The sequence below is a fragment of the Tyto alba genome, unplaced genomic scaffold (genome assembly GCF_018691265.1).
Source record: "Tyto alba isolate M040663 unplaced genomic scaffold, T.alba_DEE_v4.0 Super-Scaffold_44, whole genome shotgun sequence".
Taxonomy (NCBI): Eukaryota; Metazoa; Chordata; class Aves; order Strigiformes; family Tytonidae; genus Tyto; species Tyto alba.
The window spans coordinates 2,472,019-2,483,483 of NW_024881320.1; positions in this window are offsets into that span (position 1 = coordinate 2,472,019).

Here is an 11,465-nt window from a genome sequence, read left to right on the forward strand (position 1 = left end):
TGACTTGTGTGGGAATGTGAGGATGCAGGAAAAGGGCAACTATTTACCTGTTAATTTGATTTCCCCAGTTCTCCTGCATTACAGTCTGCACTAAGTGCTTGACAACTCATTGTTTAAGCAATTAGAGCAATTAAATCCATATTTTTGTAAGGTTCTTATTCATAATAGCTCTTGCTATTTTTTTTCCTCATTGTTCAGGAAGCCACTAATTGAACAAAGCAAGCCAGTCCCACTGGCTATAATCAACATCTGCACTGAGTCATGCAGGAGAGCTGGTCTGTGACTGTTACAGGTGGAATTCAACATGCCTGCCAATAAGCAACCATGACATTTCTTACTTGATGCTTTTGCATTGTTTGTTTGTTGTTTGGGGTTTTTTTAGATCAGACCAGTTTTGACCTTCTTGCAGATGAAGAGTCAAAAACTATTTTTGCCAGCAGACTGCCTTTTTCGGCTCATTTTATCCTGGTTTTCCCCCCATTATTTCAATGTTTCTCTTTCTCAGTGGAAATGACTTTACATGATAGATTGTACACACAGCAAACAACTTCTATGACCTAACCATGGTTCACGCTATACCAGACATAAATACTTATTAGTAGTAATAAGGATAAGGAGAGAGGAAGCATGATAGTCAAAATATTACTTGAGATTAATTTTTTTTTTTTTTTCTCAGCCCTATTGATTTTCTGTGTGACCCTGAGCAAGTAACTTAATTTCAGCGAGGTCAGTGTTCACATAGCTGCAGAACAGCAGCAATACTTTCTCATATTGGGTCTCAAGAAGGGTTTTAAACTACTGCAGACATACAATTTATGACAATGCTCTAGAGTATGTAAAAGAATAAAAAAGTCTATGCTTGGATGACACTAAGGAGGGAATCTGATCCATTATTCCAATCTTCCCCTACTGAGATCATATCAACATTTAATACTAAAAAATAAAAACACTGTGTGGTGAAAACTGGCACAGGTGATATGAAAAATAAATGTTTTCATATTCTTATTTATCAGTTGTAATGTCATTTTTTGCAGAATTCAGTCCATTATATTTGTACAGAACAGTACAGCTAAAAGCTTTAGTCTCTGATGACATTTTGTGTTTCTGCATTTTGCCCAATTAGCAGTTCCTAGCACTTTGCCTACAGAATTTTTTTAATGATAATAATAAACAACTTCTCATACTTTACATACACTGAGCACATTGGCCTTGTGATACCCAGCAGAGGCAAAAACTGCCATTATAACACCAAGAAACTGTACACAAAGGTAAAATTATTTATTCAGTCCATTGGAGCAAGTCAGTGGGATGCAGAGAACCACACCAAGTTGCCCTAGGAAAGACTTTGAACCTCATGAAGAAAATAGGAGACTAAACCAAAAGCAATTACGTCTTCATCCACTTTGTCAGTCCCGCTTGATCTAGAGGTTTTTCACTCGGTTGACAGATGCACTTACGGTGTAATTGTTTTTAAAATTAAGGCTTTCAGATATCACCATGTGCTATACATGGTATCCTATTGTTCAAAACGCCCATTTTCACATGAGGAAATAAAACACAAAGATAAAATGTACAAAAACAGTCCTAGGCAGCAAACTTATGTCCTTCATTTGCAAGGGAGGAAGGCTATTTTTTAGAACAAGGAACTATGAAGGCCCTACAAAGAACGCTGCTTCCTCAAAATGTTTCATTGGAGATGTTTAGGGAAAATTCAAGTGACCGGTGTGAATGTCCTAGTAAGCTGGAATGAAGGGCCATTTCATGGAATTTCACAGAAATTGGTGGGTAACCATAACTGTTCCTTAAAATAAGCACAAAAAAAAAAAAATAAATGCCCCTCTAGAATTAGAGAACTGAAACAACAGCAACTATTATGCAAATGACAGGCACATGACAAAGCTTCTGTACATTGCACATTATCCGTATGGCTTCCCTCCGGACTGACACAGAAGGTGCAAAAAGGGCATTTGAAATCTGGACCTTTGTGTTTGTGTGAGAGGAAAAAAAAACCAAACCAAAACAAAACAAAACAATCACATGCACATACTAGGGACACAGAGGGAGAAAAAGGAAAACTGCATTTTGAGACTGCTGATGCAAGAGAAAACTTTGAGAGTGCTTTTTTTTTTTTCTGTCAAAATACTGACTTTGGTCAAAGCACTACACACAAAAATCTGTGGTTTACTTAATCCAGCACTTTAGGAAAAAGACACTTTTTCATGCTCTGTAAATAAACAGAACTTCATCAAGGCAATGTCTAGCATCATCGTGTAACTGCCTTCTAACACAGGCAATCCATTCATCTCCACACTGGCTAACAGCCTGAGTCAAAGAAATTAAAATAACGCAAATAACACCACAAATTATGTGGCTTGGGCTGCCTTGAAATAACAGCTGATTCCACAAGTACCTGAGAAGGGTGTCCCAGCATGAGCCAGTCAGGGCAGCTGTCTCCTGGGGATTTATAAGAATATTCATCAGAATTTCTATCATTCTTCCCACCAAGTCACCCTGAGCTGCAACTTTTCATGTCAGTCAATTGGCCACTGCACCAAGCCTGCAGAGACTGGATAATCAAGCCTAAGAAATAGCTTTTTTATGCCTTTGTCACACACAATCAATAGCCATATCACAGCAAACTGGAAAAATGAAGGAATGAGCACAATACACGTAATATGGTCACTGTATTGCATGTGAAAGGCTGGGCTGATGCTATTTGTGAACCAATAAGCTAATGAAGGTGGTGATGCTGGTATAGTCCTCCAAATAGTTAGTTGGCTTTGGATGACTGACAGGTAGTGCTGCTCTCAGTTCTTCTGTTGATTGATTGCTCATGGAGTTATTTTAGTTGAAGGGCAATTAACTGTTCTTCATGGTTTATCTGTAGGCTGCTTGTGATGTTGTTCTTTTTAAAGAAACTCTGCTATGTTGATAAGCATCAAGTCAAGAGTTTATAAAACAATTCCAGAAAAGACTGACTTTTACCTGTCAAGACCAGGATTTTATTAGCACTTGATATTCCACTGCAGCATTCATAAACTCAGCTCTACAATATTACAAATGAAGAAACTGTCCTACCTGTATCAGCATGAAAAGATTTTCAGTCATTCTTGCTTCATCTGGGGGCCAGCCCATCACAAGCCTGTGGAATGATGAATTATTTGGCCTTTGCTGGTTTATGCCATCTGGCTGTAAGGAACAGAGGGAAAAACAGGTGAGTCATAGTGAGCATAGGAAGACTGCACCTCTCACAGAAATCAGCAACATTCCTTCACTAACAAAACCATAGTAGACATCTATATCCTTTTTTGTTTATCTCTCACATTTATATCCCATCAAGTTGTTCACTTGCTGTGACTTTAGGGCATAACAGTTCTTACTCTTCCTTTAAAAGTAGATTATTGTCTAGAAATTATAGGAAAGAGATACTGGAAAGAACAGGAGAAATGCTTCAAGAAAGAAAGGAAGGGGAGGTAGGCACTATGGGAAGAGCACCTTTGGAGATGTGGGCACTTAGAGCTGCAAAACACCACCACGCAGAGGGCAAAATTGTTCTCCCCAGAGGAAAAGGCATTCCAATTTGCGCTGCATGGTTTCAGTTCTCAATTAGTGGCTTTCAGTTTTAAGTTTGTTTTGAATGCCTGTCACCATTGAAGAGAAAATCAGTACAGACTATAGCATTTTCTCAGTCCAGGTATTCACTGACCTGGCTTCCTTTCCTTAGGGAAAAGGGTAGTTAGTGCTGCAGTGACTGTGAAAACCTGCTAATTAAGACTTCACAGGATCTTGGAACTGATTTGTGAATTTCATGTAAAAGACAAGAATAAGAAAAGTTCAAAAGCCATCTCATTTAAAATCCTGCTTTGACTCTTTTATTCGGTGTCATGTTGTTTCATACTCGCTAGTCACTATCATATCTTTTATAACACCCTCACAAGTCATCCTTACTTAGAGATGTGCTTATGAAAGGCAAGTAATTTTTGGATGAATAACATGTAATGAGTTGTGTGGTTTATTCCCAATATTGCTACCCCAGCATGGGCAACTGATTAGATGTTTTTGTCAGGATTGACATACCTTTATCTAAAACTTATACAAAGACCCAGCTCCAGCCTTTTGTAGTAAACAGCTGCCTCAGGCCTTTCATTCTGGATGACACCTACAAAACATGGCTGATGGAAGCAAGCTGGCAAAATCCTGTTTCTTGCCAGCCTTGAGTAATTCCCCCATCATTGCCTCCATCACTACCTCTCGCTGTGGACAAGCTATTGCTTGACATTCCCAAAGCTGCTTTTTTTTTTTTGTCTTTTTCCTTCCTACAGGTCCTTCTGCTTTCTCCTTGCCATTGTTATGAAAATTATTTAGAACAGAATACAGCAAATAGCAAAGAGACTATGAAAACCATCTAATCCTGCACCATGAGATCAGCTAAATCCCCATCAGGCCCAACAGACACTTGCCCAGGTGTTGCCAAAGCCCTCCACTAGCAGAGATCCCACATCTGCAGAAGGCAATCCAGTCCCCCGCTGAATATGCTGTATCAATGGGAAATGTTTCCTGATGTCTGCTCTGGATCTCCCCAGCTGCAGTTCAAGACCATCACTTTTTGTCCCATCAACAGCAGCTTACTGCTGCTCTCTCTGCTTCAGCCTTTCACACATTTGCTACCATGTCTCCTCTCTGTCTTCTCTTCTCGAGACTGAACATACCAAATCCTTTTGAGCTTTCCTCATAGGCGATGTTTTCAAGATGCCTGATTGCTCTCATCAAGACTTTCCCCAGCCCATCCATGGGCTTCTTGAAACACAGGGATCAATTCCAAATGCAGCTATCCAGGTGGTGCTTCATGCTTTACTCTTCAGCAGTTCTGTTCTGTGTCTGTAAAACATCACAGTAAGATTTTGTTTTTGAATGAAGCTTACAGCCACTACAGAATCATAGATAACAAGAAAAAAATAGTATAGACAAATTCTTGCCAGTCATAGTAATCCCTGCCATCCACCCACTTACCTATTCATCCATTTCGTTTTACTGTATTTATTATATGTATTTTAAACTCTTAATGTCAAAATATTCCTAACCTTGCTGTATGATGGATTTAGACTGAAATATATGAATGAAATTAAACTATCCTCATATTTACAAGTTTTCCTAGATAGTTTGACTTTCTGGTACTCTAAAAAGCCATGAAAATTTATAAGTTATTTTACTCCTAAAATTTTTTCAGTCACAAATGAAGACTTTTATCAACAAGAAATTAAAAAGCCAAGATGCCCTCATTTCAATTTTTCTACTAGTTCTGCTTTGTCACAGAGGAAAAGCATCCTTATTTGTGAAGAGTAGCTCCTAAATTGGAACAGTCTGAAATCCGGTCAGGGTAGGTTCATTATTACTGTAGCAGAAAAACACTGAAGCCTGATGCAAATATTTAGACATGAGACAAACAGATATGATGGGATATTTATGTAAGAAATATAAGTTACAGAATACCCATAGTAGATAATTCACATGTTTCTTGACCTGACCTCTACAGTTCATGGGAAATATATCTTCCCACTAGCATACAAATGATATGAGCACACTGGTCTACCCATCCATTCTTCTGACTTTTCATTCACTTCCAATTACCGGTTCAGTTCAGTTCAGTGAGGCATTGTTGACAATGTTAAAATTAAAAGAAAAAGAAGGAAAAAAAAAAAGGAAAAAAAGAAGGTGCAGAACTGTCTAGTCTTAGTGTCTGTCAGAATTAAGGAAATTCAGATGGAGTAGATGCCTTCACAACTCAATACAATCCTCCCCATACTCATGGCTTTGTGCCAGTGCAGACCAACCATCCCAAGGTAAGAGCAAAAGAAAAATGCTGTACTGGGAAGCTTCTCCCAGGAATTTTTATTTGTGGTTCTGATAGGAAGACTGGAATGTAAAAAGGATGTTAAAAAAAGGTAATGGAATGTATGTACTATAATTAAAAGATCTCTTCCATTGCCAATAATGATATAAATAAGGATAAATAAATTGTAAATAAAATATAAGCTCCTGTAGACGTCACAACAATATTTTTCTGCAACACTCCATAGACTGTCCTTAAGACAGTTTTAATGATATGGGAGATTTTAAGAAAATGTACGTTGGCAGAAAATTTGCCAGTAATTGAAATCAACTCATCCTGTGAATGAGTCATATTTAACAAAGCTTCAATAATGTACAATGCTAAAACAGATTTTGGCAATTTTCATTTCAATATTAATTTTATTCAGCATCAAAATTATGAAGAAATTATATAAAATAAAAATAAATTAAAACAACATACAGATTTTTTAAAAATCTTACATAATATAAAGTAAAATTGGAATAAAAAGAAAACTGAAATAAGTTAATTGTCCTGAAATGTACTTTTTCCCCTGAAATGTTACATTGCAAGTGTCAATATTTCAGCTTTTTATTCTGATTGGGATCAAACATTTTTTATAAAACTTTGCCCAGATCTCAGTCAGCTTTAAAACAATGTCTGCGTAGGGCCATCCTGATGGGGGTAGAGAACTCATTTCTCCCAGAGATGTAAGTTCTGTAGAATATAGATCTTGTCCCTTACAGCTCTCATTCAATGCAAAGTGACAAGAACCTAGCCTCCCCACCTGCACCATGAAGTGAGCCAGCTAGTTAACCAGCCAGCCAGTTAACCAGGGGCAGACTTCCCACGGCAGAGCGGTGGTGGCCCGGCCACAGGGAGCTCCTCCCCTCCTCAGCACCTGCAAGCACAAGGCAGGATGCTTCCCCGCCTTGAGATGAAGCTGCAGCTACTACCTCCTTGCTTCACATTTCCACCAGGCGTTGGTGATGTGAAAATCCCTATCCTCCCCCGGGAAGTGTGATGGCAGGTTTGACAACATGCTTCAATCAACGCTGAATGAACCTTGCAGGGGGACTAATGAATCAGACACAAAGCCCCGCAGATCACCGCACCCACCTCCTGTGGGAGTCCTGGACTGGGACTCGACCCCCCGTTTGCCTGGAGGTGCACAGGGGCCCTGCGCTGGGGCAGCAGCATGATCCAGAGGTTAATGCACCTCATTTTCTGTATGAGGTACTGAGGATGAATTTACATTGTAATTCCCCTTAAAATACAGGTGTGAAGTGTTCATACTATTTAATGTAAAGGAGGAAAATATATTTAACCTAAAGATGAGAGGGCTTTAACATATTTAACTGATCCATTCTAATTTTTTAACTATCAGAAATTTAAAATAATGATATAGGGTGGTGACTCCAAGTGGGACTTTCACTGATCTTACTAAAATTAAAGCTGAGGTCTTTTAACACAAAATAGCAAAAAATGGACATTTTAGATGTCTGCCTTGGAACAAAGGACATCTTTGAGTAACAAGGCAATGCTCCTAGAAGTAAAAACAAAAGTCTATATGTTCTGTGTCAGTAACTGGAATACTTTCTTGTTATCAATTAATAGTTCTCAAACACAGACATTTGACAGATTAGAATTTCAACCAATTTACTTGGGAAACTCTGGAAAATTACTGAAATACAAATGTATAAACTCTATTTCTTGATAGTCTAATAGAAAACCAGCTTATGACACTTTTTCAGGAGTTTTAAATAAAACTTTATGTAAAATATGGGGTAAATATGAAGCTAGAAATAGTTCTGATTAAAGATATATTTTGTATTTATGTCTAAGGATCAGCCCCATCTCTCTGCTGACCACTTTCAGCATTCCAATAGCATTGACAAGCAGTCCTCCTCTCTTTTACGAGAGGAAGAAAACACTGCCAGTCTTGAAGCACACACTGATCCAAAAAGTCTACCATTTTTGTAACTCATTCTTGAGAACTAATTTTAAAATCCTCAGATCTCATCCAAGCTATTAGGGATTTTGTCAGTTTAACATTACAAACCCTGAGAAACACTTTATAAAGTGGACCTTGTAATAACTTGTATGAATTCTATAAATTCACCATGTTGCATTTATATTTTGACAATACTGAGAAGGATATTGTAGCAGACCTTTTTTTATTTTTTTTTTTTCCTCATTTTTCTGCACCATTTTTCAGGGAGGTTGAATTTTAAAACAGTACCGAATAGCTGTATTTAAAACCTACCTATTTTTGGATATTAATAATGAGTCTTTTGAGACATTAGAGATTCAGAAATTCAGGACAACCACTAAGGGATCTGTTCAGCTCCCAACCACTCTTCCTCATTGATGGGCAGCATTTAAATACTTCCCTCCATAAAAGGCTACTTGTGTTAAATTCTTGAATAAGAAAATGAGACAAGAGATTACCGAGAGTAATGCTAAATGCCAGCTTGCTTTGTTTCTGCATGTGAAATACCACAAACAGAATAGAAGCATAAATTGGTATTTCATGTACAAGCCCAGTATGAGTCAACAGTATCATACAGCTGCACAGAGAGCAAAGATGACACTGAGACACTGGAGTATTACATAGAAGACACAGGAATCTGTCTAAACCTTTTCACACTGGTAAGGCTTCATGTAAAGTACCAGTAGCTCAAGAGAGATGTGGACAAGTTGGAGGAAATCCCAAAGAGCAGAAGAATGATCAGAGTTGTGGAGTATGGGGCCTACAGAGAAAGCTTGAAAGGACGGGGATTATTTAGTGCAGACATGATGGAGAGGAATTGTGGTCACAGCCTTCACACATCAAAAAGACTGCACATAAGAGGAAGGAAATAAACTGTTCTCAGTGCCTACAAAGCTGAAAAAAATGACAAGGCTTAAATTACAGTAACACAAGTTCAATTAAGCATTAGGAAACTCCCCAACTGTAATGACAATTCAACAATGGAGGAGACAGATTGCAGGTGGAGTCTCCATCACACTAAATGGGACAAGTATGTGTCACGAGTAGTGTAGTTACAGCTTGGGTCACAGTGCTGGATTAGGTTGCCTCTAAGAAAACATTCCAGCATTTTTATTCTGATTATATAATTTACATTTATCTCATGTCCAATTTAACTAAGGCTATGTTTGCAAGTAGGTGATTCATTCTCATGTTTCCTATAATAAAATTGTCCTTATTAATTTTATTAAAAATCTCCTTTTATTTGATCTTCCTTCCTCAAGCCTACCTTGGTATCAGTCAGAGCCTTCTTCAGAGATTATTGCTAACATATCCAAATGAGAAAAATGTGAATAATTTTCCTTTGCAATTAAAATACATTTCTGAAGTTTGAAATTATTTTATTTCACTGTCTAGCTCATTCTTTCTCCTCTGTCGAATACTGATTTTTTTCCACTTCAGTCTTTCTAAGTGTTACTTGGAGAAAAATTAAGAAACTGTATTTTCTAATCACAGTTACTGTGCCAAGAAATGCCAGTATTCCTTGCATAGTGGCCTTATTAATGATGGCATTTGGGCTGTCTAAATAACACGTACTAGGCAGAGGAGCCAGGATTCAGGGTATGGAAATCTGGTTATTACAGACCACACAAAAATAGCAACTGTTTCTTCTGTTTCACACATTTCTCAGTGCCACAATGGTCATTAAAACTGAAACTGCCATTTCTAAATTAACAGAAAGATGTACAGCAAAGCCTTAGGATGAAAGGAATTTCTACCATATGTTATAGCTGTTAATATAAAATTAAACTGGAGGGTGAGACAATGTTCCTTTAAATTCCATTACATAATGGGCAAATGGTCAATTCGAAGCATAAATAGTGAATTTCCATTTTCAGCTCACAAGACTGAATTTTTGCTCACAGACCACGAGCATCTTCTGCCAAATCTCAGTAACCAGGATGCGCAGGGAAGCACAAGGGCACATTCTGCTGCAGGACCTGCCCGTAAAGCAGCTGATTCCGGAATCCGGCCACCAGAGGCAGAGCGACCACAGCCACAGCTGTAGGCTGCTGACCCATCTGCTCCAGAATAATTAAAGACTGATTTTCTGTACGGGCCTATTTACAAGTTAAGGGTTTTATTTCTTCTGCTTGATGATTGGTGTCACCAAGTTATTCTAGTCTGGTTTTTAAGTCACACCACCTCCCATAACATCGTACAAGACTTCTTTGTTGTTATTGCAGTACATCTCTGAATACTACATTAAAGTTACAGTGGCTGATGTTTTCTAGTGACATGCAGAATAAAATTTTTTTTTTTTTTCATTATATTGTACAACATCTTCTGCAGCAGTTGCCAGACAAACTGCATTACATCTGCTGAATTCATTGCAGGATTAGGGCCCTAATACTGAAAATTTCATGTAGAGACCTATGTCAGCATTCCATGCTATGCAAGCTTATAGATTGTACCACATAGTGTTAATTCCTGAATGGTGTGTCGGGCACCTAAAATAATTTAGTATAGCTTACATTTACTAGTTATTATTTTATTTATCTGCACTGAGGCAGGACAGGACATATTTCTCAGTGTTACAGCACTAGATTAATTCAATAACTGATTTTTAACTTTGAATTGTCAAATCAATACAATTCAGCAGAACTCTGAGTAAGCAAATAAATAACTATAAAATGGTAAACATCCCTGTGTTCAGCTGGGGATGTCGTCACACAAATACAGCTAAAAAGGATTTCTAAAACGTCTGCACAATCTCCAATTCACAGTTAAGTGGCCTGCTTTTCACTCAGGGGCAGCTCAGGTTACTTACCACACAAAACCACATGTATTAGGATCCTTGCAGTAAGAAATTTTGCCAACCCCCAGCCAAATGACAAAGCACAGCCGCTGGCCAGTATATAATTCTGCCATGCATCTCCTCCTGTGCTTAGCCTGCTCTGAATGCATCCAGAGTTACACATACCTCTCTCTAGCTCTGAGTCAGCTCCTTATTCGAATACAAGGCCTTGGTTTGTATTTCAAAGCAATTAGGGGATTGAATCGACAGCTATATCAAACCACGATTCTCCATCTGGGAGCTACTGTGACAACCATATTCCTCTGGGACAAAGCAGACCAGAAGGCCTTGGAAAGGGCACGTGAAAGCTGGAGACAATCAATTTTCAGGCTGCGGGGTTACCCAGCCTATAAAACAGTCCTTTGGAGAACAAGATACATCCAAAACTCAGCCACTTCTACAAAACACTGCAAATCCTTTCTGTTGACAAGCCTTCCTGGCATGAGTGTTGCTTGTGAACTGCACATCCCATTTTACTCCCAGCTCTGATATTTGTATCAACTTTGTGGAAGATATTCAACTAGTACCATGATAGTATTACAAAATTTAAAAGCAGAATTTTTTTCAGTGTTACTCCCACTAAAATGTATACACACTTTGTGTTTCTCTTCCTCTATTCCTGTCTCATGTGAATGAATAAAAACAATGTAAAACCCCTACTCTGTAACAAAACAATAACACCAGTGACTATCTTGCAATTAAATATTGTGACTAATCTAACCTCAGCAGCCCTCCCATTCCTCCAAGGAGACCTTGTGAGCACAGCTTATCTCAACTGACAGAACTCA